We start from the raw sequence: 24,075 nt of genomic DNA, 5'->3' as shown, positions 1-24,075 counted from the left end.
CCAGCCACTTTCACTGCAGCGTTCCCCTTCAGTTAATATAATTTTGGGTTTTTTTTCAGAGGAAGTGTTATTCAAGTCTATGAATCAGTGCAATTTTTACTGTAATCTTCAGTGTTATGTGTACCTGAAAGAAATGTTTTAAACAAAATAACTTTAAAAGTAGTGTCAGAGAGAATATGTAGAAGAATATGTTTGTTTTTCAATGCTTTGATATGTGCATGCCAACATATAAGTTGTAGCCAGAGCAGATGCAGGAGAACTCTGGGTCTGAACAATCAGAAGCAAGCCATTTTAAAACAAATTACGGAAGCTTATAGAAGAGAAAACTTTCCCAAGAGCATCGTGAAAGGCTTAATCCATATTTCTAGAAAATTGCAGCTGTCAGGCTTTCTTTTAGTACCCTAGCAAAATGCTGTGTCAGGTGTTACAAAGAAGTTTGGCCATGCATTTAGAAAATTAATAGCTTCCTTACATCAGATGTGTTAAATAGAAACGTCTGCTTGTGTAGCCAGTTGTCGTATTTTGATGTTCCTATTGAAAGTTATTTCTTTTACTGTGCAATTTATGTTCAGTAATTAAGCTATGAGGAAAGAGATATTTTGTTGGAACAGTGATCTTCATGCACGTAAAAAACATTTATAGGATGAGACCAACATTTGCTGTATGACCAATGCCAGTCTTGCTGTATGTAATGTCAGGTACTCCTGAGAGCAGTTGCCATTCAGTCACAGTGAATTCCAGGTAAAACAATAAAGAATGGCAAATTTGCCACAAAGAAAAAAAATTATATTGACAAATTCATTTTATCAGTTTGTCAAAAGGACAAAGTGACAGTCAGTAGAAGTATCTTACACTGATGCTCTGACTTTCAGTAAGTTCTACCTTTTCTGAATGGGCTTTCCAGCTTGTCAGTGCTTTCATCTAACCATAGCTTACTATTTGCATTGACAGTTTAAACCTCAGATTTAAGGGGCCGATGTCTTCATTCTGTTTATGATTAGCATACTGAAAACTGGTGCTGCACTACTCTCATGGTGAATTTTTTTTGTGTGTGTGTAATTTTGCATATTGAACCTGGTGTCTGTTGTCATCCTGTCACTGCACACCTCCAAGAAGAACCAGGCTTCATCATCTTCTTATCTTCACACTAGATAGTTGTAAAGAGCAATCAGGTTTCCTATTAGCCTTCTCTTCTTCAGGCTGATCAAACCCAGTTCCTTTAGCTGCTTCTCATATGACGTGCACCACCTAATCTTCTTTATAGCCTTCTGCTGGGCTCATTCCAGTATGGCAATGTCTCTGTCATACTGGGAAGTCCAAAACTAGATGCAGTACTCCAGATGCAGTCTTTCAAGTGCCAAACAGAGGGGGAAAATAACTCTCTGATCTGCTACTTGCACTTTGCCAATACAACCCCATATGCTTTGGCCTTTTTCACCTCTGCTAGCTCATGTTCAAATGCTCTGACAGGTGCCCCCATCCTTTTCTGTAAATCTGCTTTCTACCCAGTCAGCCCCGAGCCTGTGCTGTTGCATGGAGCTATTCTGCCCAGGCATGGGACTTAAAATCATAGAATGGTTTGGGTTGGAAGGGACCTTAAAGATCATCTAGTTCCAACCCTCCTGCCACGGGCAGGGACACCTTTCCACTAGACCAGATTGCTCAAAGCCCCATCCAATCTGGCCTTCAACACTGCCAGGGAGGGGGCATCCACAACTTCTCTGGGCAGCCTGTTCCAGCATCTCACTACCCTCACAGTAAAGAATTTCTTCCTAATATCTAATCTAAATCTACCCTCTTTCAGTTTAAAACCTATCAAGGCCCCTCTGATGAACAGCAGCCCTGCCCTACCAGTTTGGGAGGGCAGGGTTGCTGACTTACAAACTTTGCAATCTACAAACTTTTTAATATTACACACCATCCATCTCCCTGCTTGTTAGTAAAGATACTAAACAGTATTTGCCTTATTATCAATGCCTGAGAGATGACACTGGCAACTAGCTGTCAGCTGGCCTTTATATGGCTGATCACAAACCTTTGAACCCAAAGTTTCAGCCAATTTTCCAGCCGCCTTATCTTCTACTTATTCATCTGAAAGGATACTCTGGGAGACTTGTGGAGTCTTGTCCACAGCGCCAGTTATTTCATCATGAGGGCAATCAGGTCAGTTAAAAATAGGTTGCCCTTGCTAAATCCATGCTGGCTGTTCCCAGTTATATTCTTGTCCCTCATGTGCCTGGAAGTGGCTTCTGAGAGGATCCATAATCTTCCTGGAGACTGAAATTAGTCTGACTGGCCTGTATTTTCCAACAATCTCCTTGTTCTTCTTGAAGATGGTGCAACATTTGCCCTTTCCTAGTCTTCAGGCACCTCCTCCCATCCTCATGACCTCTCAAAGATGGTCAGTGGTGCTGCTTTCCTAAGTCTATCCCTGCAGACTCAGGCCATGTGTCTATACTCCCTCATGAGTAGCCTGTCCCTGCCTCCACCCTCTATGTACTTAATTTTTGTGTTTGAGCTCGATCGGGAGTGCCTTGTTCAGCCATACTGGCTTTCTGCCCTTCCTGTTCAGATCCCTACACGTTGGAAAGGACAGTACTTTGGGGAGGTTGTTGTTGAGGGTCAACAAGCTTTCCTGGGCCCCTCTACTCCCTCGGGTTCCTGCGAAGCAGGTCCCATCTGCTCTTCTGAATGATAAGGTTTGGATAGATGAGAGAGTGGGTCTCAGTCATAGTCTGTAGGATGAGGGTGTTCATGGTAATGTGGGGTTGACTTCTCTCTGTGGGATAGGTCAGAAGAGAAGGGAGAAGCTGTATCAGTTGATGATACTAGCTAATGGCATTAGCAAGATAAATTTTAGAACTGTGATTTAGACAATCCAAACATGGAGAAGATGGTTGCTACAAAGAGCGTGTGGGATTTGTCATGTTTTGGAGAAGTCCTTTAGCACTGGAATCCACAAGCTTATAGATGAAATCTAAAAAAGATAATAAGACTGGCCAAAAATGTTTCCCCCTCCCTTCTCTCGTTTCTTCAGTATAACTTATTTTGTAATACACTGAAAATACATGAATGTATAGGGCTGTTATTAAACTCTATGTAACTAAGAGGTAATTGCATATTATATAACAGTAGCCTATGTTATCACTGTTAATTTCCTTATGCAATGATGGCATACTGGATCCCAACATCAATTAATATTTCTAATGTATCAATGCTTCATTGACATTACAAAGCCCCTTAAAGAAAAAAACAACAACAGAAGAACGTGTAGATACTATTATGCTTGTTCTGTTAGTGTTTCTGGTATAATACGTATATGATTTTTCCTCACTTTAAATACGATGCTGAATCCAAATGCATGTGCCTGTTTTCCATAGAGGCAAGGTAGGATGGAAAGCTCTGGGTCTTCCAAAGAAACAGGACCTCACATTAGTTTTAATTTACTACTTGAGTCAGGAGACATTCTAAGCCTTAGAAAGTAATTGATTTGTTTCCTCTCAGTTTTTCATGAAAATCAGTTTGTTTATTGTCCTGGTTTGGCCCAAACCAGGCCAATTAGTCTTAGAGAAACCAAAGTCACTGCTAAATTCCTCACTGCTTACGAGTGAAGAGCCAAAGGGGGGTCGCAGCTGCAGGGGGGAGCAGACAGGGCAGGTGACCCAAGATTGACCAACGAGGTATTCCATCCCACACACGTCATTCTCACTTTCCTATTTATCACTAACCCACTGCCTCCTGGAGGTGGGGCCCAGGAGGGAGGGGCCCTCCTGTCTCCCACTGATTGGTACCAGCTTTGCCAGTTTCCAGTTAAAAGCCTGCAGGTGTGATGGCAGGGAGCTTTTGCATTTTGCCCTCTGCCCGTGCTGGGGGGAGCTACTGCCTTTTCCCCTCTGCCTGTGCTGGGGGGAGGTACTGCCTTTTCCCCTCTGCCTGTACTGGGGGGAGCAACTCTGCCTGAGGAGGATTTCCAAGCTCTTGATCTTGGTTTTGTACATATTTGTATATATTTGGTTATTTCTATTATCATTGTTATTATATTCTTTTTCATTATTATAGTTTATTAAAACTGTTTTAACTTTCCAACCCATAAGTCTCTCTCCCTTTTCCCTTTCCCTTTCCCTTTCCCTTGGGGTGGGGGAGAGGGTTAACAGAGAGCATCTGCCACCTGGTTAATAGCTGGCCCAGCTTTAAACCGTGACAGATTTATTGGTGCCCAACGTGGGGCAAGAGAGAAGCTCCAACAGGTTGCTCTGATAAGTTGAATCCTGGCTCTGGTGGGAGGAGACCCGGAGAGCTCAGCTGAGAGAATATCAGATTTCTTCCTTTGAGATTTACAAGGGGTTGGAAAGTTAAAACAGATAGTGAAGATTGTGATGTCATTTTTGAATGCTGTGTTATCTCATCTTTTTATGGAGTTTCTTTCACAATTGAGTATTGCAATGATGCCTTACCTGCCGTGGGCACTGTGTTATTGCTTGCTTCTTATGAATGTTTACATGCAGTTTAGCAGTGGGTGCTGGTCGAAATGTATTGTTTTGGTATGGGGTTTGATACTGATTTATGCTGTGATAAACTGGGCAGTTACTATTCCGATCTCTTATCTCTATGACACAATGATGGGCAGCTTTAATCGCGAATCAGTAGCAGCAACTTCATCTGCACGCTCCAGGCGTCCTTTAGCTGATTCTGTTAATGATTACACTTCCAGTTTTACTTTGGGAAATAGTACCTTCTCCTTTTCTGCCAAGCTGATTCCACTAGATTTTGCAAAATTAGGATGGTGCTGTCTAGGTGGCATGTTTTTATTTTTGTTTGTCCTGAATGTGTTTCTGATGTGGGATAAGATTAAATATCGGTGCAGGGACAGTTGTAGGTGTTATGCAGCCACCTCAGATCCTACAGTGTGTACTGCCGCTACAGCCACTAAACCCACTGAAACCTTGGCAGCCTGTACCACAGCTGCTACACCCCCCAAGATGGCCACTGCAGCTATTCAGACTCTCAGCACGCCCATGACAGCCACTGCATCTACTCAGACTCCAGCATCTATCGAATCTGTACCAATTGCTCCTGTAACCAGGAAGAAATACCAAAAGAAATCAGCTCGTGAAGTGAAGGATGATGACTCAGAGCCTTCTAAGGCAGAGCCATCATATGACCCAGGTGAGGGCCCTTCTCAGGCAGAGTTAGGGCCCGACACAGATGGGGGTTTCCTCGATCATCCTTCTAAAACAGACCCATCACAGAAGAAAGGCCCTTCTAAAGCAGAACTATCACAAGAGGACTCGGACGTAGAGATAACCTACCACTCCTTATCCCTGAAGGACCTGAGAAATATAAGGAAAGACTTCAGCCGTTATGACGGTGAGCCTATTATTACCTGGTTGCTCCGATGCTGGGATAATGGGGCAGACAGCATGCAATTAGATGGCAGAGAAGCCAGACAGTTGGGATCCCTGTCCAGAGATGGTGGTATTGATAAGGCACTCGCAAGAATGTCAAACACTATCAGTCTCTGGAGGCGACTCTTGTCAGCTGTAAAGAGCAGGTATCCCTATAAAGATGATGTTATGAGCCACCTAAGCAAATGGACCACTATAGAAAAAGGTATTAACTACCTTAGAGAACTGGCTGTGCAAGAGATCATTTATAGACACCCACAGGAAGTTGTAGATCCTGTAGATCCTGATGAAGTGGAATGCAACCGATCCATGTTCCGGAAGGTTGTGAAGAATGCTCCACCGACATATACCCATACATTGTCAATATTAGTCTGGGGAGAAGATGATATGGCACGTTCTGCTGTGGGTAAAATGGCTAACTGCATGCGACAGTATGAAGATAGTATTTCTTCCCCACTGCAGGCACGCATCTCGGCTGTGGAAAAACTGACTAAGGAAAACAAGGACTCATTTAAACAACTGTCAGACAAACTGTCCAGGATCGAGAATAAACTTGACTCTCTACCTACACAGGCGCGCGTTGCAGCTGTTAGGAGAAAACGCTCTCCTACAGGACCAGCTCAAAGGAAACGGAACACATCGCGAGGTATCCTGTGGTTTGCCCTGCGTGGTTATGGGGAGGACATGAGCAGATGGCATGGACAACCTACCAGTACCCTACAGGCACGAGTACGTGAGTTGCAAGCTAAAAGAAATACCAGAGAGAATTTTTCTAGAAGGATGGCTGCTCCAGTTACCAGTGAGCAGGACCCCAGTCAGGGGAGATGGGCCTCAAATCACTTTTTCCCAGGTGTGAATAGGAGAAATGAAGGTCCAGTCCCTGTGAGCAGCACGAATCCATTTCTTAATTAGGGGGGCCCTGCCTCCAGCCAGGTGGAGGAAAGGGACAACCGAGTTTATTGGACTGTGTGGATTCGATGGCCTGGCACATTAAAACCACAAAGGTATCGAGCCCTGGTAGACACTGGTGCACAGTGCACCCTAATGCCATCGGATCATAAAGGGGCAGAATCTATCAGCATTTCAGGAGTAACAGGAGGATCTCAAGTGTTATCTGTATTGGAGGCCGAAGTGAGCCTAACTAAAAATGAATGGAAAAAGCACCCCATTGTGACTGGCCCAGATGCTCCGTGCATCCTTGGCATAGACTACCTCAAGAGAGGGTATTTTAAGGACCCAAAATGGTATAGATGGGCCTTTGGTATAGTAGCTGTAGAGACTGAGGACATTAAACAGCTGTCTACCTTGCCTGGCCTCTCAGAAGATCCTTCTGTTGTGGGGTTGCTGAAGGTTGAAGAACAACAGGTGCCAATTGCTACTGCCACGGTGCACCGACGACAATATCGCACCAATCGAGACTCCCTGATCCCCATTCATAAACTGATTAGACAATTAGAAAATCAAGGAGTGATTAGCAAGACTCGCTCACCCTTTAATAGTCCTATATGGCCAGTGCGAAAGTCTGATGGAGAATGGAGATTAACTGTGGACTATCGTGGCCTAAATGAAGTTACGCCACCGCTGAGTGCTGCTGTGCCAGACATGCTAGAACTTCAATACGAACTGGAGTCAAAGGCAGCCAAGTGGTATGCCACCATAGACATTGCTAATGCATTTTTCTCTATTCCCCTGGCACGAAAGTGCAGGCCACAGTTTGCTTTTACCTGGAGAGGTATCCAGTATACCTGGAATCGACTGCCCCAGGGGTGGAAACACAGTCCTACTATTTGCCACGGACTGATCCAGACTGCACTAGAAAAGGGTGGAGCTCCAGAACATTTGCAATACATTGATGACATCATTGTGTGGGGTGATACAGCAGCAGAAGTTTTTGACAAAGGGGAGAAAATAATCCAAATTCTTCTGAAAGCTGGTTTTGCCATAAAAAGAGGCAAGGTCAAGGGGCCTGCCCGGGAGATCCAGTTTTTAGGGATTAAATGGCAAGATGGACGTCGCCAGATCCCGACAGAGGTGATCAACAAAATAACAGCTATGTCCCCACCAACTAACAAAAAGGAAACACAAGCCTTCTTAGGCGTTGTGGGTTTCTGGAGAATGCATATTCCAGATTACAGCCAGATTGTACGCCCTCTTTATCAAGTGACCAGAAAGAAGAATGAGTTTCAGTGGGGCCCTGAACAACGACAGGCTTTTGAACAGATTAAACAAGAGATTGTGCATGCAGTAGCCCTTGGACCAGTCCGTATGGGACAAGATGTTAAAAATGTGCTCTACACCGCAGCTGGGGACAATGGTCCTACCTGGAGCCTCTGGCAGAAAGTACCAGAGGAGACTCGAGGTCGACCCCTAGGATTTTGGAGTCGAGGATACAAGGGTTCCGAGGCCAATTACACCCCAACTGAAAAGAGATACTGGCAGCATATGAAGGAGTTAGAGCTGCTTCAGAGGTAATTGGTACTGAAGCACTACTTCTCCTGGCACCCTCGATTACCAGTACTAGGCTGGATGTTCAAGGGTAAGGTTCCCACTACCCATCATGCCAACTGATGCGACGTGGAGTAATGGATTGCATAATTACACAGAGGGCTCGAATAGGAAACCCTAATCGCCCAGGAATCTTAGAAGTGATCATGGACTGGCCAGAAGGCAAAGATTTCGGAATGCCACCAGAAAAGGAGGTGACACGTGCTGAAGAAGCCCACCATATAAATGAACTACCAGAGGATGAGAAGCAGTATGTCCTGTTCACCGATGGATCCTGCCGTCTTGTAGGAAAGCATCGGAAGTGGAAAGCTGCTGTATGGAGTCCCATACGACGAGTCACAGAAGCCACAGAAGGACAAGGTGAATCAAGTCAATTCGCAGAGGTAAAAGCCATCCAGCTGGCTTTAGACATTGCTGAGCGAGAAGAAAAGTGGCCAAGGCTGTATCTTTATACTGACTCATGGATGGTGGCAAATGCTTGTGGGGGTGGTTAAAGCAGTGGAAGCGAAGCAACTGCAGCGCAAAGGTAAACCTATTTGGGCTGCTAAATTGTGGCAAGATATTGCTGCTCTCGCTAGAGAAACTAGTCGTGAAGGCACGTCATGTAGATGCTCACGTACCTAAAAGTCGGGCAACTGAGGAACATCGAAACAACCAACAAGCGGATCAAGCTGCTAAAGTGTTCCAAATAGATTTGGACTGGGAACATAAGGTGAACTATTTTTAGCTCGGTGGGCTCATGACACTTCAGGTCATCAAGGGAGAGATGCAACATACAGATGGCTCGTGACCGAGGGGTGGACTTAACTATGGACTCTATTGCACAGGTTATCCATGATTGTGAAACATGCGCCGCAATTTAAGCAAGCCAAACGGTTAAAACCTTTGTGGTATGGGGGGCGGTGGGTTGAAATATAAATATGGGGAGGCCTGGCAAATTGACTACATCACACTCCCTCAAACCCGCCAGGGTAAACGTTATGTGCTTACCATGGTGGAGGCGACCACCCGGATGGCTGGAAACATACTCTGTGCCCCCATGCCACTGCCCGGAACACTATTCTGGGCCTCGAAAAGCAAATCTTGTGGCGACACGGCACGCCAGAGAGAATTGAGTCGGACAACGGGGACTCATTTCAAAAACAGTCTCATAGACAACTGGGGCCAAAGAGCATGGCCATCGAATGGGTATATCACATCCCCTATCATGCACCAAGCCTCTGGGAAATTGAATGGTATAATGGGCTGTTAAAAACTACCCTGAAAGCAATGGGGGGTGGAACCTTTAAAAACTGGGATAAACATCTGGCACAAGCTACCTGGTTAGTTAACACCAGGGGATCTATCAACCGAGCTGGCCCTGCTCAGTCAGACCTTCTACATACAGTAGAAGGGGATAAAGTCCCTGTGGTGCATGAAAGGAATCTGTTGGGAAAAACTGTCTGGATTCTTCCTGCAATGGGCAAAGGTAAACCCATTCGTGGAATTGCTTTTGCTCAGGGACCTGGATGTACTTGGTGGGTGATGTTGCAAGATGGTGAAGTCCGATGTGTCCCTGAAGGTGATCTGATTCTGGGTGAGACTACTTAAGTCTGAACTGTATGTTGTTGCTGCATAAGTGTCTTTCAGGTTAAGACAGTGGTGATGAGACCGGAGCTAGCTTCATCAAGTGGCATACAGTAACCTCCTCGAGTCTGACATCTTTAACCTGCAACCCGTGGGCACGAACCATGACGAAAGAGACACTGCTAGCCAGAGAGACTGCTGAGAGACTGCTAGCCAGATGGAAACCCACTAATCCTGAACCAAATGAACTTAATGAACTTTTTGTATAGAGATGAATCATAAACTAGTGATATGTGTATATATATTTGAAAATGAAAAGGTAGTGGTGATCTGAGTATGACGTGAATGGTATGGAATAAGGGGTGGAATGTCCTGGTTTGGCCCAAACCAGGCCAATTAGTCTTAGAGAAACCAAGGTCACTGCTAAATTCCTCACTGCTTACGAGTGAAGAGCCAAAGGGGGGTCGCAGCTGCAGGGGTGAGCAGACAGGGCAGGGTGACCCAAGATTGACCAACGACGGTATTCCATCCCATACATGTCATTCTCACTTTCCTATTTATCACTAACCCACTGCCTCCTGGAGGTGGGGCCCAGGAGGGAGGGGCCCTCCTGTCTCCCACTGATTGGTACCAGCTTTGCCAGGGTTCCAGTTTAAAAGCCTGCAGGTGGTGATGGCAGGGAGCTTTTGCATTTTGCCCTCTGCCCGTGCTGGGGGAGCTACTGCCTTTTTCCCCTCTGCCTGTGCTGGGGGAGGTACTGCCTTTTCCCCTCTGCCTGTACTGGGGGAGCAACTCTGCCTGAGGGGATTCCAAGCTCTTGATCTTGGTTTTGTACATATTTGTATATATTTGGTTATTTCTATTATCATTGTTATTATATTCTTTTTCATTATTATAGTTTATTAAAACTGTTTAACTTTCCAACCCATAAGTCTCTCTCCCTTTTCCCTTTCCCTTCCCTTGGGGTGGGGGAGAGGGTTAACAGAGAGCATCTGCCACCTGGTTAATAGCTGGCCCAGCTTTAAACCGTGATAAATTTTAGAACTGTGATTTAGACAATCCAAACATGGAGAAGATGGTTGCTACAAAGAGCGTGTGGGATTTGTCATGTTTTGGAGAAGTCCTTTAGCACTGGAATCCACAAGCTTATAGATGAAATCTAAAAAAGATAATAAGACTGGCCAAAAATGTTTCCCCCTCCCTTCTCTCGTTTCTTCAGTATAACTTATTTTGTAATACACTGAAAATACATGAATGTATAGGGCTGTTATTAAACTCTATGTAACTAAGAGGTAATTGCATATTATATAACAGTAGCCTATGTTATCACTGTTAATTTCCTTATGCAATGATGGCATACTGGATCCCAACATCAATTAATATTTCTAATGTATCAATGCTTCATTGACATTACAAAGCCCCTTAAAGAAAAAAAACAACAACAGAAGAGCGTGTAGATACTATTATGCTTGTTCTGTTAGTGTTTCTGGTATAATACGTATATGATTTTTCCTCACTTTAAATACGATGCTGAATCCAAATGCATGTGCCTGTTTTCCATAGAGGCAAGGTAGGATGGAAAGCTCTGGGTCTTCCAAAGAAACAGGACCTCACATTAGTTTTAATTTACTACTTGAGTCAGGAGACATTCTAAGCCTTAGAAAGTAATTGATTTGTTTCTCTCAGTTTTTCATGAAAATCAGTTTGTTTATTTGAGTGCAAAGTGGCTGGTAAAACATCACACAAGAGACTATGACAAGAAAAGAAAAAACAGTAGGGTTTGTGTTTTAGTTACTGCTGTTGAATTATTAAATAAGAAGGAAAAAGAAAAAAAAGTTTTTACAAGCACTATTTATGTTTTGACTATAATATTATGGATTATGAAAAATCTCCATATTCAGTTTTTACACACTCCCTAATTTGCTGGTTTACCACATGCTTAAGGCTTGATTCTGACAGCACTTCTGAATGTGCTGCTATCTAAGTGGCTCTTCCTTCAGCAGGCTGAATTCCGTGCATCACTAGCTGAGGAAGGAAAAGGCAGTCTGCAAGTAATACTTGTAATAAGCAATCAGACCTTCTCAGTGTTAGGATAAATGCAGATTTATTGGAATCTGAAAGATTTTATTAGAAAATCAAGTAATTGGGATGCTGTTTGAGGTGACAAAAGCAATGGGAGCCACTCCAGAGAGCAGCCTACGGCTGGGAGGGAGCAGATGGGCGGCACTACAATTTGGATGGGTTGGGGGTCCCCGAGGAGTCAGAGGCAGAGCAGTGAGATACAGACCATCTGAACAGTCATAGCAGCAGCAATGTGGCTTTGCTGTATTTTTGGTGACACCCATAACTATGCAGTACCCATTGCCATGTCTTCCAAGGCTGCGCTGCATTCGGACGGAGGGACACTCCCTACGGCAGCCTTATCCCTGCCCCTCTAGTGGAGTTGAGACATAATTCATTTCTCTCAAGATGAGAATGATTTTTCAAGGCAATTTTTATCCATGAGCTTCAAAGGAAATAGCTTTAAATAAGTGGGCATTTGCCTAGAAATTGTCAATATTTAAAGCTGGCTGAATGCCCATTTAAATAATAAAAAAAAATCAAATAGTAAAACATGAGTGCAGATTGTGGATGTAAACCATAGCTGGTTAGGTTGAAAGAGGAAATTGATTTAAGTGTGCTTTTTTTTCTCCTTACAGAAGAATGCGAAGTAATTACAATATTTTGAATGACTGTTGTTTCTGTGTAATGCTTATGGCATAAACAGAGCCCTTGTCTTCTGAGAGCCTGATAGAATTTTATCAATTCCTGGGGGAAATTCTCGCTTTTGAATGACCATCAATTTTAGGCCAGATTATCTAATTGATAATGTTTATGCCCATACAGTGTACAAAAGAGAAAACCGCTTTTGTGGCAACTTTTAAAAGCTGAAGCTAGGCTACAAAATTTGATAACCACGAAAACTATTTAATGCAGCTAAATTCCAGGGCCCAAATGTTTTCCCATTATATAATATACAATTCAATACCCACAACATTAAAACAATGCTTTTCCCTGCTTCCTGGGGTGTTTACAGTTCTCTGCCTTTTATTTTGAAGATTTTTGTAAGTAAGTACTCCATTTGTTCGCCCTATCTGCAGAGGAGGGCAATAATCACTGAATGAGTAAATTTACTGATAAATTGACAAAAAGCAGTAACTCTTCAGTGGATTTGCACATGCAGACATTGTGAGATGAGGCATGATGAGGAACACAATGTTGAGTTCATGGCTGGGACAAGAAGAGGCTGAATGTTAAGATTGCGTTGTATAGATACAGATGTTAAAATGTTAGCAGTTCCTCTGCCTTTTCCACCTTACCAGTTTATGTTACCGAATGCTAAAGGCAACCCAGTTAGTTCTGAAATTCCTAAGGAGACTTCAAGAACAATTACCAAAAACTACTTTAAATACTGTAGTCTCTTCCAACTTGCAGTCAGGTTTCCGGCAAGTAAACTGCTACCCTGCTAACCTTCAGCCTGGGGATATCCTTAACACAAAATACTATTTGTACTACATTATGAAATCTTAGTTTTATAATGTAGCTTGCGTTATCTAGAGACTAAACTGGGACTATCGCAGATACTCCCCTTAAGCTCCCATATATGTTGAACCTAGATGTTAACTATCAAAATAACTTTTTTTTTCCTAAAACATACACAAAATAATAAGAATTTAAAAAGGCCTGAATTTTCATCTTTTCTTGATCCTTTAGTGGTAGGAGTTAGACTTCCCCAATGGTTTCTGAAATAGTCAGGGTAGTTGAAACTCCATGAATCAATTCAAAGACCTTAATAAATGGGCAGGTCTTAAAAGACTACTTAAGATACAAAAGGGTGTTACTGATTTTTTTTTCTAATTAAATATTTTTTATGCCAAAACCACTTTTGCATCCCTTACAGCTGTGAGTTTCTTATTAATGAGATTTATACAAGTAGTCACAAAGGGGGAAATGAGGCATATAGTTGAATATTAGTGCAGTTGTTTTCAGCTGTGATGAACACAGTAGTTCAATAATATCTGTGGTGATGCGTTTATTTTAAACTTCTCATGCCAGTGACATGTCTTTTTCTATAAAACACAACTGAGTAGAACATACATATCATGTAAATACATATATAATTATGTTATATAAATACAAATATATGTATGTTATATATGTGTGAAGTGAGCTGGGAAGATGTGTAGAAAGCTTCTCAGTAGTTCTGCAAGTATAACATCATCTGTTGTGAATGGATCTCAAGTTTACATACATGAAAAAAGGTCTATTAAATTTTGTTTTAAATGCTGATTAAATTTTAGAAATGTTTGTACTGAATGCCTTGCTCTCATTCCTTCTGTATTAGACACTGGAACAGGTTGCCCAGAGAAGCTGTGGATGCCCCCTCCCTGGCAGTGTTTAAGGCCGGGTTGGATGGGGCTTTGAACAGCCTGGTCTAGTGGAAAGGTGTCCCTGCCTGTGGCAGGGGGGTTGGAACTAGATGATCTTTAAGGTCCCTTACAACCCAAACCATTCTGTGATTCTATGATTCTATCTTTTAATCTCCTCAGAAGGAAAGTATTACAATCACGAAAAATCTCGAGGTCTTTATTTAGTAGATCACATCTCCCAGAAGGGGACCTGTAAGAGGGAATTTTAAACTTAACTTTTCCAGGTATCTGGTTGAAAGACAATTTTTGAGGAAACTCTGCTAGTGCCAAGACTCATTTTTAAGGTGACTGACGTTTCTGGACCACGGCCAAAGGGATGATTAGGCAGGTCGTTTGTCACACTGTTTGATTTTCCATTGTTGGTTGATTTTTGATTATGAGTGTTCAAGTTTACAGGGAAGATCTTCAGTATGAATCAAGTGTAAGTAAGTGGAACATTTCAGTGTTACTATAATTAGTCCTACCAACAAACAGTGCTTTTGCAGACCTTCTGCTTCTCTATTTATGAACTGTTATTAGTCTGTCATAATGCAAACAACATATAAATAGTTCACTGTAGTGTCTAGGAGCCTAATCACAGACTATGTATTCCTATGTAATGATGAAATACATAATTATTTTTAATGATTTGACCTAATGCAAAGATCGTGAGAGAAACTATGACCATGTTGAAGTCAGCAAGAGGATTATCAGTGATTTCAGAGGGACTAGCCTCCAATGTTTTTTTGCAAGTGTAATTTTTTCTTACTTGAGATAATTCCATGGCCCAAATTCCTCCGTTTTTATAAAGCTAGTTTCTACCAGTTGATAATTAGCCTATAGTGGATTAGCTTATTAGTCTATCGTGCATTTCAGAGACTATTATTGTTAATTATATCAGATTAAAAGTAGACCTTTGGTGAAATTTATGAAGCTCAGTTTTCAGTAGCTGTCTCCTGTGTGGATTTTCTATTATCTAAAATCTGACTGAGGTTATGAGGCAGCCTTGCCTCAAGATTAGCCTTCGGGAAGAGCTAATCAGGATCTCTCTTCTAGTTAGGCTTCTCTGTCCCTTAGCACTGTAGAAGCTGCCTTCTGTCTGCCAGGTTCAAATGTTACCAAGCAAAGAGTGAGAGACACGTTGGCCTCTGTGACAGTAACGTACTTGGTGTTTTTTCTTTTGATGTGAAATTGAATTTTTGTTTGCTGCGTAATTAAAAAAAAGGCAAAATGGAAAAAAGTGAGTTTTAAACATATCTTCACCTTTCTCTCATGTAAATACTAAATATAAGTAACAGGTATGTCACTGTGCAAGGTAAATCCCTAAGCTTCATCCTGTGTTGAAAATACGCTTTCTAGTAACTGAAATCAGATGCCAAGTAGCATTTCACAGAATCTTTTTAAAAGTCAGATCACATGTTAAAATAAGATTTTTTACACAGTTTGGTTATAAAATTGATCACCTGGGTAGCACATCTCAGGGAAGCAATTAGTAGCTATTCAAGATCCTGGAAGAAGTGAGATGGGGAGTGTGGAGAAGCTTCATGGGCAAGTGTAACCTCTACTGTTTGACTTCTGTGTCCTACATATTTTAGTAGGAACCCGTGCAGTTCTCTTATGGGTACCACACCATCCTCTGGAAGTGAATTACCTATGTAACAGCAAGCTTTAATAGTAGATGAAATTTCTTGGTGTTTACTGGCTGAAAAGTGACTAAAAGCAGGATTATTAATAATTAAAAAAAAAAACAAAACCCAAACAACAGTCAGTTCCTGACCAACACAAAAATAATACAGAACCATTAAACTTTGATATGTCTTTTAATATGTATTTCCATTTTTGGCGTACTAAACAGTACTAATAGACCAATACACTGCTAAAAGTAATCTGCAGCTATCTATAACTCTCGGATAATTAAAACTGGTCACACCTTATCCAGATATTTGTGGGCCATATTCTCACTTGGCACGTGCTATGTTCCATCACATACATCCCTGAAAAGGAGTATACAGCGTGATTGATTTTATTTGATAGGATTTGACAGTCCTTTATAAACATTCTATATGTAGGTAAATGACAATGCAAATTCCAGGGAACTAAGATGAACGTGCCTGGAAGATAGTTTTGACCATCCTATTTCAAATGAACAAGAGGAGACAGGCTGACTGTCTTGAGGACCAGGAAAAGTTTCTATGTCTAGTCAAGACATAGAAATTTAGAGGGATCAGTGACCTAATTAAAGAACGTGAATTCTTCTAGTGTTGACGCCTACAGTTCAGATGTTCTTTTTATACAGGAAACTCGCCTGCTTGGCTGCTACACAAATATTAAAACAACTCTGTGTGAGACAAGTTTTTTCAGCATCTGATCTGGAGCACCATGAGATAGTAGCTAAATCTTTGCTATGCAAGACCTCCTTGTCAATCTTGAGCCTAAACATAGTAGCCAGCATAAAAGGATGTTTATTAGGGGAAACAAATAATTCATGTCTTGAGATAAGCTCCTAACAGAGACCACATTCCTCTTGCAAGTTACTGTAAAACGACTACTGTGTTTTCTTCCTAACTATATTCCTTTCAGGAAGAGACTCAGGATGCCTGCTAAAGTCATTTGTAGCCTTGTCCTCCATATAAATGAATGTCAGGGTTGAATAAGATAGCTAATGAGTTGGATGACTTCGTACTTGACCACCAGAAGAGAGGTAGCTCCAAGTTTCCTCCCCTTAATCCTTGGTGGGTCAGTCTTATTCTCTTAACTTTTTCTCCTGACAAACTTACCATGTGTTTCTGGAAAAAAATACCTTATCTAGGGCTTATCCAAATCACATCTACTTCATTACCACATTCGTCTTGGGACAAAAGCCCTTAATGCAAGACAGGGATAAAATATGAAAACAACAGTTTCCAACTGTTCTAAATCTTTACATTTTTATAAGTAAATATTTTAGTGTCAGAAATGTAACTAATAAGTTGAAAGCTTTCAAAATCACAGCCAGGAGGTATGCTGTACTCCATAGCACATGTTTTAAAAAGGAAATGACTGAATAAATTAAAACATGGGAAGACAATCTGAGTTACATAATAGCTATATGTATTAAATCTTTCAGGAGAAGTTGCAGCTGAACTAACACTCTGTAAAAATGAACTCTGTGATAGACTCTTCAGTCACTGAACTTATTTAAAATGTAACCGAGAGGAGTGAATGGTTGTACAAAATGGAAAATTGCTGCCATGGAAGAGATATGTTCAGGTTTATTCCTCCTAGAGCAGAAGGTGATGATTCAGTTATGTACAAAGGAGAAGCAATTAACTGTATCTTTCAGTTTAAATATGATGCTTATTTGAAATGATGTTTAACCCCAAGCCAATTCTGCCCCTCTTATCTAAATGCTCATCTATAAAAGGAAGAAAGCATGATCTATTCATAGAGGAGACATTGTGGATGTAATTAGAAATTGTTTACAGTCTGCATAAACACCAAGTCTAAATGCTTTCCCCATCAATGCTCATATAAGCACACTATTGACCATTTTTTTCTCAAAACGTTCAATCATGTTTTCACTTGAAGTACATGACGTAACTATAGCTTGGCTAAAATTGAAGTCTTAATAGCCTAATACACAGTCCCTTACAGGGGCCCCCTTACAGACCAACCAGCCTTATGAATTCAGATCTTACTTTTTTATCTAAATTAGGAGCCAATGAGCTGGAACACATAATTTAATTTTATGATGCACTGAAAGTATTTCAGTGAGTAATCATACCAGACTGCTACAACACACAATCTCAGAAGGGTATTTTACAGGTTGTCTGCATAATAGATGTTAAAGAACAGAAATTATCTGTTATCCATAAATGTAGAAACATTTCAGATCTGTCAGAAGGGTACCTTTATTGGTTTTCAAAGAACTGAATTTGAGAACTACTTTGCCATGTATCAGACCAAAATACTGTGGTTAGTGTGCGGAGAACCAGCTGTTTTCCTTTCTTCTGTTCCTTTTCCAGAAAGATTACTTGCCAGAGCTGCTTTCTAGTGATCTTCCTTTTGTAGCTGTAAGAAAACATTAGCTTTTACTTTGTCAGAGAAAGAAACATAAATGCATAGCCAATCCTCTGTATTCATTTGCTAAAAACATTACTATGTCATTATTGCACCTAGAACTTACCAGTTCAAGGGACTGTCCACTCATGCATCCTGGAAAGAGAGTGAATTCCCTCATCAAGATGCACACAACTGTTAATTATATAACGTATAAAACTTTTGCTACAAAGTTTATTTTAACTAAATTTATTTATTTAGGAGAAATGCTCAAAAAATATTAATTGGAAGCACTTCATTGTATTTCCTGGCATGCTTTCTAATCAGTGATTTAAATAAAAGCAGACATATTTATGCTGAGATTTCAGGGAAGAACTTTACTATGTGAGAATGCTGTAATGGGTGCTCTGTCTTTTCTCGGCTGTATGCCACAGCAGTTGGGGCAATTTCAGTGAGGGAAGACAGCACAAATTCAGTGTCCCCTATACTTCCTGATGTCTTTGAGGAAGCAACCGAGTTGAATCCCTTGTAGTTCGGCTGGTGAGGACTCAGAAGCAAGTGAACTGTGAATACTTAAGTTAATTTCATTCAACAGGGCTGCAGATTTTAAACCAGAAGTGGACAAACCTCTTCACGGTAGGAGCCCCATCCTAAAATCCCTGTGGATAAAAAGCTGTATGGGGTCCGTTGCATGCTTAGGGCAATCAAGGATAGGAGGTGTGTGATTTCCCTGTACGGAGTGACAGAAGAGCCCCTCAGCTCCATAGGGCTGACCTGTCTTGCTTCTGTGTCCCACAGTAGCTGATGGATGTCATCTTCGGCAAGCTGAACCTTGCTGGCAATATGGATTACCTGGCAGCCTGACTAAAAACTTGCTGCTGGCCTTTCTATTTAGCTTCACTGTAGTGAAATCCCTTTGAACATCCACTTCTGTCTAGCACCACATTTTGGCCAGCCTTATCTGATTGCTTTGAGAATCTGAATCAGCTTAAGCATTAACCTCAGGAGTAAATGGTCTCATTATAATCAGTGCAGCTACCAACAGGCTAAACTTATGGTTCATGATTTAGGACCCTCCATTAATAGATGAATAGAGTGGATTCTAGTGGTTCCATATGTCCACTCATTTTTCATTTATTGAAAAGTACTGCACCAGCCACAGTTCAGACCAAGCTGCTTTACAGCACATTAGAATAATCTATTTGAGCTAGGAATATACAGTATGTAGTGAGGTTAGACGCAAGCCTTCTTCATTTGAAAAGATACAGGCCGTATAGTGGTGAAGTGAAAATGTGTTTGTTTCATTTGAAACTCCTGTATCCTCCATTCAAGGATCTCATCTTACTTCTTTTGCTAAATTTCTGGGAGTTTATTCTATTAAAACCAGTGCTTGAAGCTGGGAGTTACTATTTTTAGAGTTAAAGAGTGTTTTTCAGAGACACTTACCGGGAACGGGTCTACTCTGTTTTGTAGAAATCCAAGGAGGATAAAGTCCATTCTTGGCTGATACAGTAGTCTAAGTGGTAATACTAAAAATGATACAAGACAACCCCTACTCTTGTTATCAATAGTTGCTTTACCATTTAGCTATAATGAACATTTCTTATACATACATGTATTCGAGGCCCATTTGAGACTAATTTTCACTGATCTACAAATAAGAATAAAATCAGCCTTTTTAAACTTTTAATGGACTTTTTCTTTCCTAATGATATTTTTACTACCTTACGTATCACCATAATATTTTACATATGTTGATTGTAAATGGAACAATATTAACAGAAACATAAATGAGAGAGAACTTACTTCAACAGATTGTTTCATCTATCACAATCTCTGAAGCAGGATCAAACACTTTAATTACCATTGTACCAGTGGACGCTTATCTAACATGCTCTTTGAAACCTGTGATGCTGGAATTTGCTCCATTCCCAGTTCACAGAGGGTAATTCACGGCCCTCTTTGTGAGAGACTTTTAGGAATCAGTAGTGATTTATCATACCTCTTCTCAATTTTCTCCTTTCTAGATCCACCATCTCTAGATCCACCAAGCTCAGTTCTTTAAGTCATTCCTGATAACTCATGTTTCCTCAACTTGATTGTCTCTGTTGCTTCTTGCAAGGTTCTCCTGCTGGTTCACATTTTTATTGGGGTGTGTTATCTAAGAGAAGCTGAGGCTGTGTTGGAGTAGAGATGTGTGGGAGGATTACTTTGCATGTCTTGCATGTGACATTGTACTTTATCTGTCACAACAGGATGAACATTTTTTTTTCACACAAATTGCTTAGGCTTGATTTGTGATCTGCTCCAAACCTGTTTCTCCAGAGCTGCTACTTACCCAGTAGTTGCTTTCTCTTATCTGTGCAGCTGCCTGTGTAGATGTTGCAGGTATTTTACATATTGAGTATAATTTTAGTTTATTATAATTAACAGAAATGAAAAATACAGGCTCAATTTTCTGACTTGACAGTGAAGGAAATTCTAGAAACTTTCAGTGAGTACCTTTAATTCCAAACCTTGCTTTTATTTCACTGATTTTTATATTTTATCCTCACTGTTACTGAAATAAATGTTCAGTACACATTAAGTTAGACCTATGCCACAACTTGAGTGAAATCACTCAGTCTGCATTTTAAATGGTCAAAACTCTTACATATTTTTTATTGTCAGGGTCCTGTAACTATAACATTATCAGTCCATTTTTCTTGAATTTTTAGTGGAAGTCTTGGAAGGACATTTATCTTTACTGGTAACTTCTGTAAATTAATTAGTATTTTTTGTCAGATGCTCAGACATAAACTGTTCATTGTGATTATGTCCATAGCACTGCTTTCCTAGACCATGTTCTTGCAGATGTACATTTGCATGTAATTAATGTGGTTGAAGTTGAGGGGACTACTGGCAGGGCATACATTTAAACATGTGTTTACAGCTTTTGAGTACTGAGTCTTTACTTTGAGGTCTTCAGGGAAGCAGCTTGGTCTGCTTTCCTCCCTGGAGAGTGTCTCATGCATTATAGTAACAACAAATAATATGAAGAATGAGTATATTTTCTTATTCCAACATACTACTATACACAAAGAAAACGAGGTTCTTCCAAATTTTCAAGTGCCTGCAGATTTCTTTAGCAAATACTTTTGTTGTCTGATGACCTTTCCTTCATTAGTAAATTTCCCTTCAAGGCAAGCATTTTTCAATCAACAGTAATTTGCATATAATTTATCAAGAGAAAAGAAAAGCAAAATAATTCTATTTAAAGATTTCCCTATGTTTTAAGTGTCATTAGCAGTTCTGACTAATCAGATTTTTACAATCTCATCAGGAGCTTTTAGAAAATCTCTATGAACTCATCTAGAGGATGCATTTATTCCTAAGTGTCCTGTATTGCATTACAGCACAGTAACGAGTCACCGACTGCTACAGATGTTTATGTGAAATGCAATTAACACTCTGCCAATTTAGTTTTTATAGGGACACAATCAATTTTTATTCATTTTAAAGCTAGAATGCTTTATTTTATTGTATGCTGCCTCTCTGCTGATTATATAGCTAAACAAATTATTCTTCTGTTTGTAGTAAATGGCAGTGTTTAGGCAGACAGTACTGTGGCATATTACATGGATCACATGTAAGATAGGAATTAAATATTTGGATTATGTAGAATTTGTAAGAACTAAAAGCTAATTTTAAAATATATTTAAGCTTGGTGTATGAAAAAAAATCACATAGAAATGTGAATGATAGTATTTAGAGATGTTTGTTTAATCACAAGCTTGGTGCTGTGGTGTGCTTAGTGTCCACAGCTTTCATTATTAGGGGAACGGAAAACTCAGCCTGTTCAGGGTCTCCTTTAACAATGACATTTTCTTGGATATTTGACTTAATTAATGTAATTGCAGTGAACAATGCTAAATTATTATATGCTAATCTTTACTGCATAAAGAGGCCATATATAAGTGGTACATTCAACAAACATAGGGATATTGTTGTAGGTAAGGACTGTCAAAGACTTGAGAAGAATGGAGATTTCTGGATGTCCCCGTTCGGTAAGATTTTTTTTTTTATATTAAGGGTGATGTCAGTTCAAGTAAAAAGAAGGCAAAAGGAAGACTGGAGGTGGCATGACTGCGAAAAATTTTGCTTAGATTGAACCATCTTCTGCACTTTGCAAAATTATTGATAAACTTGGCTTGTGCTCCCTCAGAAGCCATTTTTTTCTAAGAAGTGGTTGCACCTTAAATAAATATCTGTTATCCTGACTTTAGCAATCACATGGAGAATCTGTAAATAGGGCTTCTGCTCATTAGTCTTTCTTCCTTTAGAAGCATGTCCATATCATTTCCTATCCCCTCCTTATGCATTTGTTTGTTTGCTTTTCTCCCTTGACTGTTGGGCTATATTTATCTGCTTTAGTAAAACTTATCAAAGAGTTGCTCCCTTTCTGTCCTTAGTGTATATAACTGTATCATCAGGCTGGCCAAGAAAACACTTGAACGTGACTGCCTATTGGCCATCTGCTGGCATCTTCTGTTTGGGAAGGCTGTGGTCGACCCCCAAGCTCTTCCCTGGGCAGTCTCTGTGTTTCGTACTCCAGCAAGCAGTCTCAGCACCGTCCTTCCACCAATATTGATGTTTCTTCCTTGGTGGGTCCTCCTGGTCACTTTTCTTGCTCATGGTTAGTTCTAGTGTTAGTCCCTGGAGTGTTCCCACCCTTGTTCCTTCCCTCCTCCAACCCCAGGTCCCACACCACCCCTTACATCCCTGCATCCCCCAGCTCCAGTCTCATCAGTCCTAGCTTTCTTTGTCCCTCTGCTCACCTCTCTGCCTGTTCTTGCTTTTCTCAGCCCCAGAGCTCATTTTCTCTCTCACCTGCTCTTCTTTCCCTGCATGTGAATCAACTTCATTCTCTGTCCGTCCTGGACACAATGCAGAGAATTAAGAGAAGGAAAAGATAATTTAAAAAAAATAATAAAACCCCATTTCTGCCCTAATTTTAGGGGACAGCCCACTCAGACTCCCTAGAGCATGCCAGGTGTGGACAGATCGGTCCATAAGATTGACCTGCAAAAATGTAATATGTTGTCAAGTCTCTACCATGAGCTGCAGTTTTCCAAGGTTAATTATTTTTTACCAAACATAGGGAAGTTAATAATCACTGGCCTGAAATAAATTTCATGTTCCTGGTGCGTAGTCCGTCTTAAAAAAAAAAAATCATTATTTTGCCTGTAGGTGGAATTGTTTTCTTTTTTTATCATTCTCAGAAAGAGCTGAACAGTTTTGATCGGAATGTTGCCTCACATGACATCAATCAGCCTGATATTGGGAAAGCTGTAAACACCTAAAATGGTATATCTAAATGGGTAGGTTCAACAGGAATGCTGTCGTATCCACCTAGAAGTTAATTTTATTTACTTACTAATTTAAAATTGAAAAAAGCATTAAAAACTTGTGTGGAACGTAACGTGCAGTAACACACATTTCTTCTGTAGTGGGCAATAATGTATGTTTCATTATAGCTCTGTTTTTTCAGATCTTTGTTTGGGATTTACTGTGGAACTTGTTCCCCTAGTTAGAGCACATGTGCATTTACATTTTCTAGGCCTCTGCCAGCCAAGCTGGAAAGTAAGCTGAAAAGCCATTTCTTCTGCAACTGCCTTGCTACCCTTTTGCTGTCAGGCTGCAAGGCTTGTAAGTGTTTTTATAGCCCAGGTCACTCAGAGAATGCTTATATTACACCTACTGACTATCAGAACCACCTCTGTATAACCTATGCAACTATTAAAATACTGTTAAGTTTCAGGGAAAGCAATAAGAATATGCATCCAGTGTGTGTTTAAAGCCCACATTTACATCTTAATTTTTGCTGCACATTTCAGAGTGGTTTCAGTCAAACTCCAGATGTATGAGTGCTTAAAGGCAGCCTTGTCTTTATACTTGCCCCTCAAGTGTCACAGATGCTTATAGTTTTGTTATCCGTACTGGTGTTAATTTACTTAGGATGCAGTTACGGCACACTGCTGAATTTTCTTGAGCTCAATTATTGAGAGAGAAACTTAACTTAAAGCACAAAAGTAGATTCCTTAAATTTAAACTCTGACTATGAACAATGCACA

General features: G+C 40.6%; 1 protein-coding gene across 5 annotated transcripts in view; it reads left to right on the top strand.

The window, feature by feature from the left end:
- The window catches only part of EYA1 (EYA transcriptional coactivator and phosphatase 1), a 170,117-nt gene that overhangs the window by 21,792 nt on the left and 124,250 nt on the right, over window positions 1-24,075 (top strand). The gene's annotated exons all lie outside the window — the stretch shown is intronic.

This window comes from Nyctibius grandis, chromosome 3 (genome assembly GCF_013368605.1).
Source record: "Nyctibius grandis isolate bNycGra1 chromosome 3, bNycGra1.pri, whole genome shotgun sequence".
Taxonomy (NCBI): domain Eukaryota; kingdom Metazoa; phylum Chordata; class Aves; order Nyctibiiformes; family Nyctibiidae; genus Nyctibius; species Nyctibius grandis.
The sequence above is the reverse complement of the archived record's forward strand: the minus strand, read 5'-3'. Positions and strand labels throughout refer to the sequence as shown.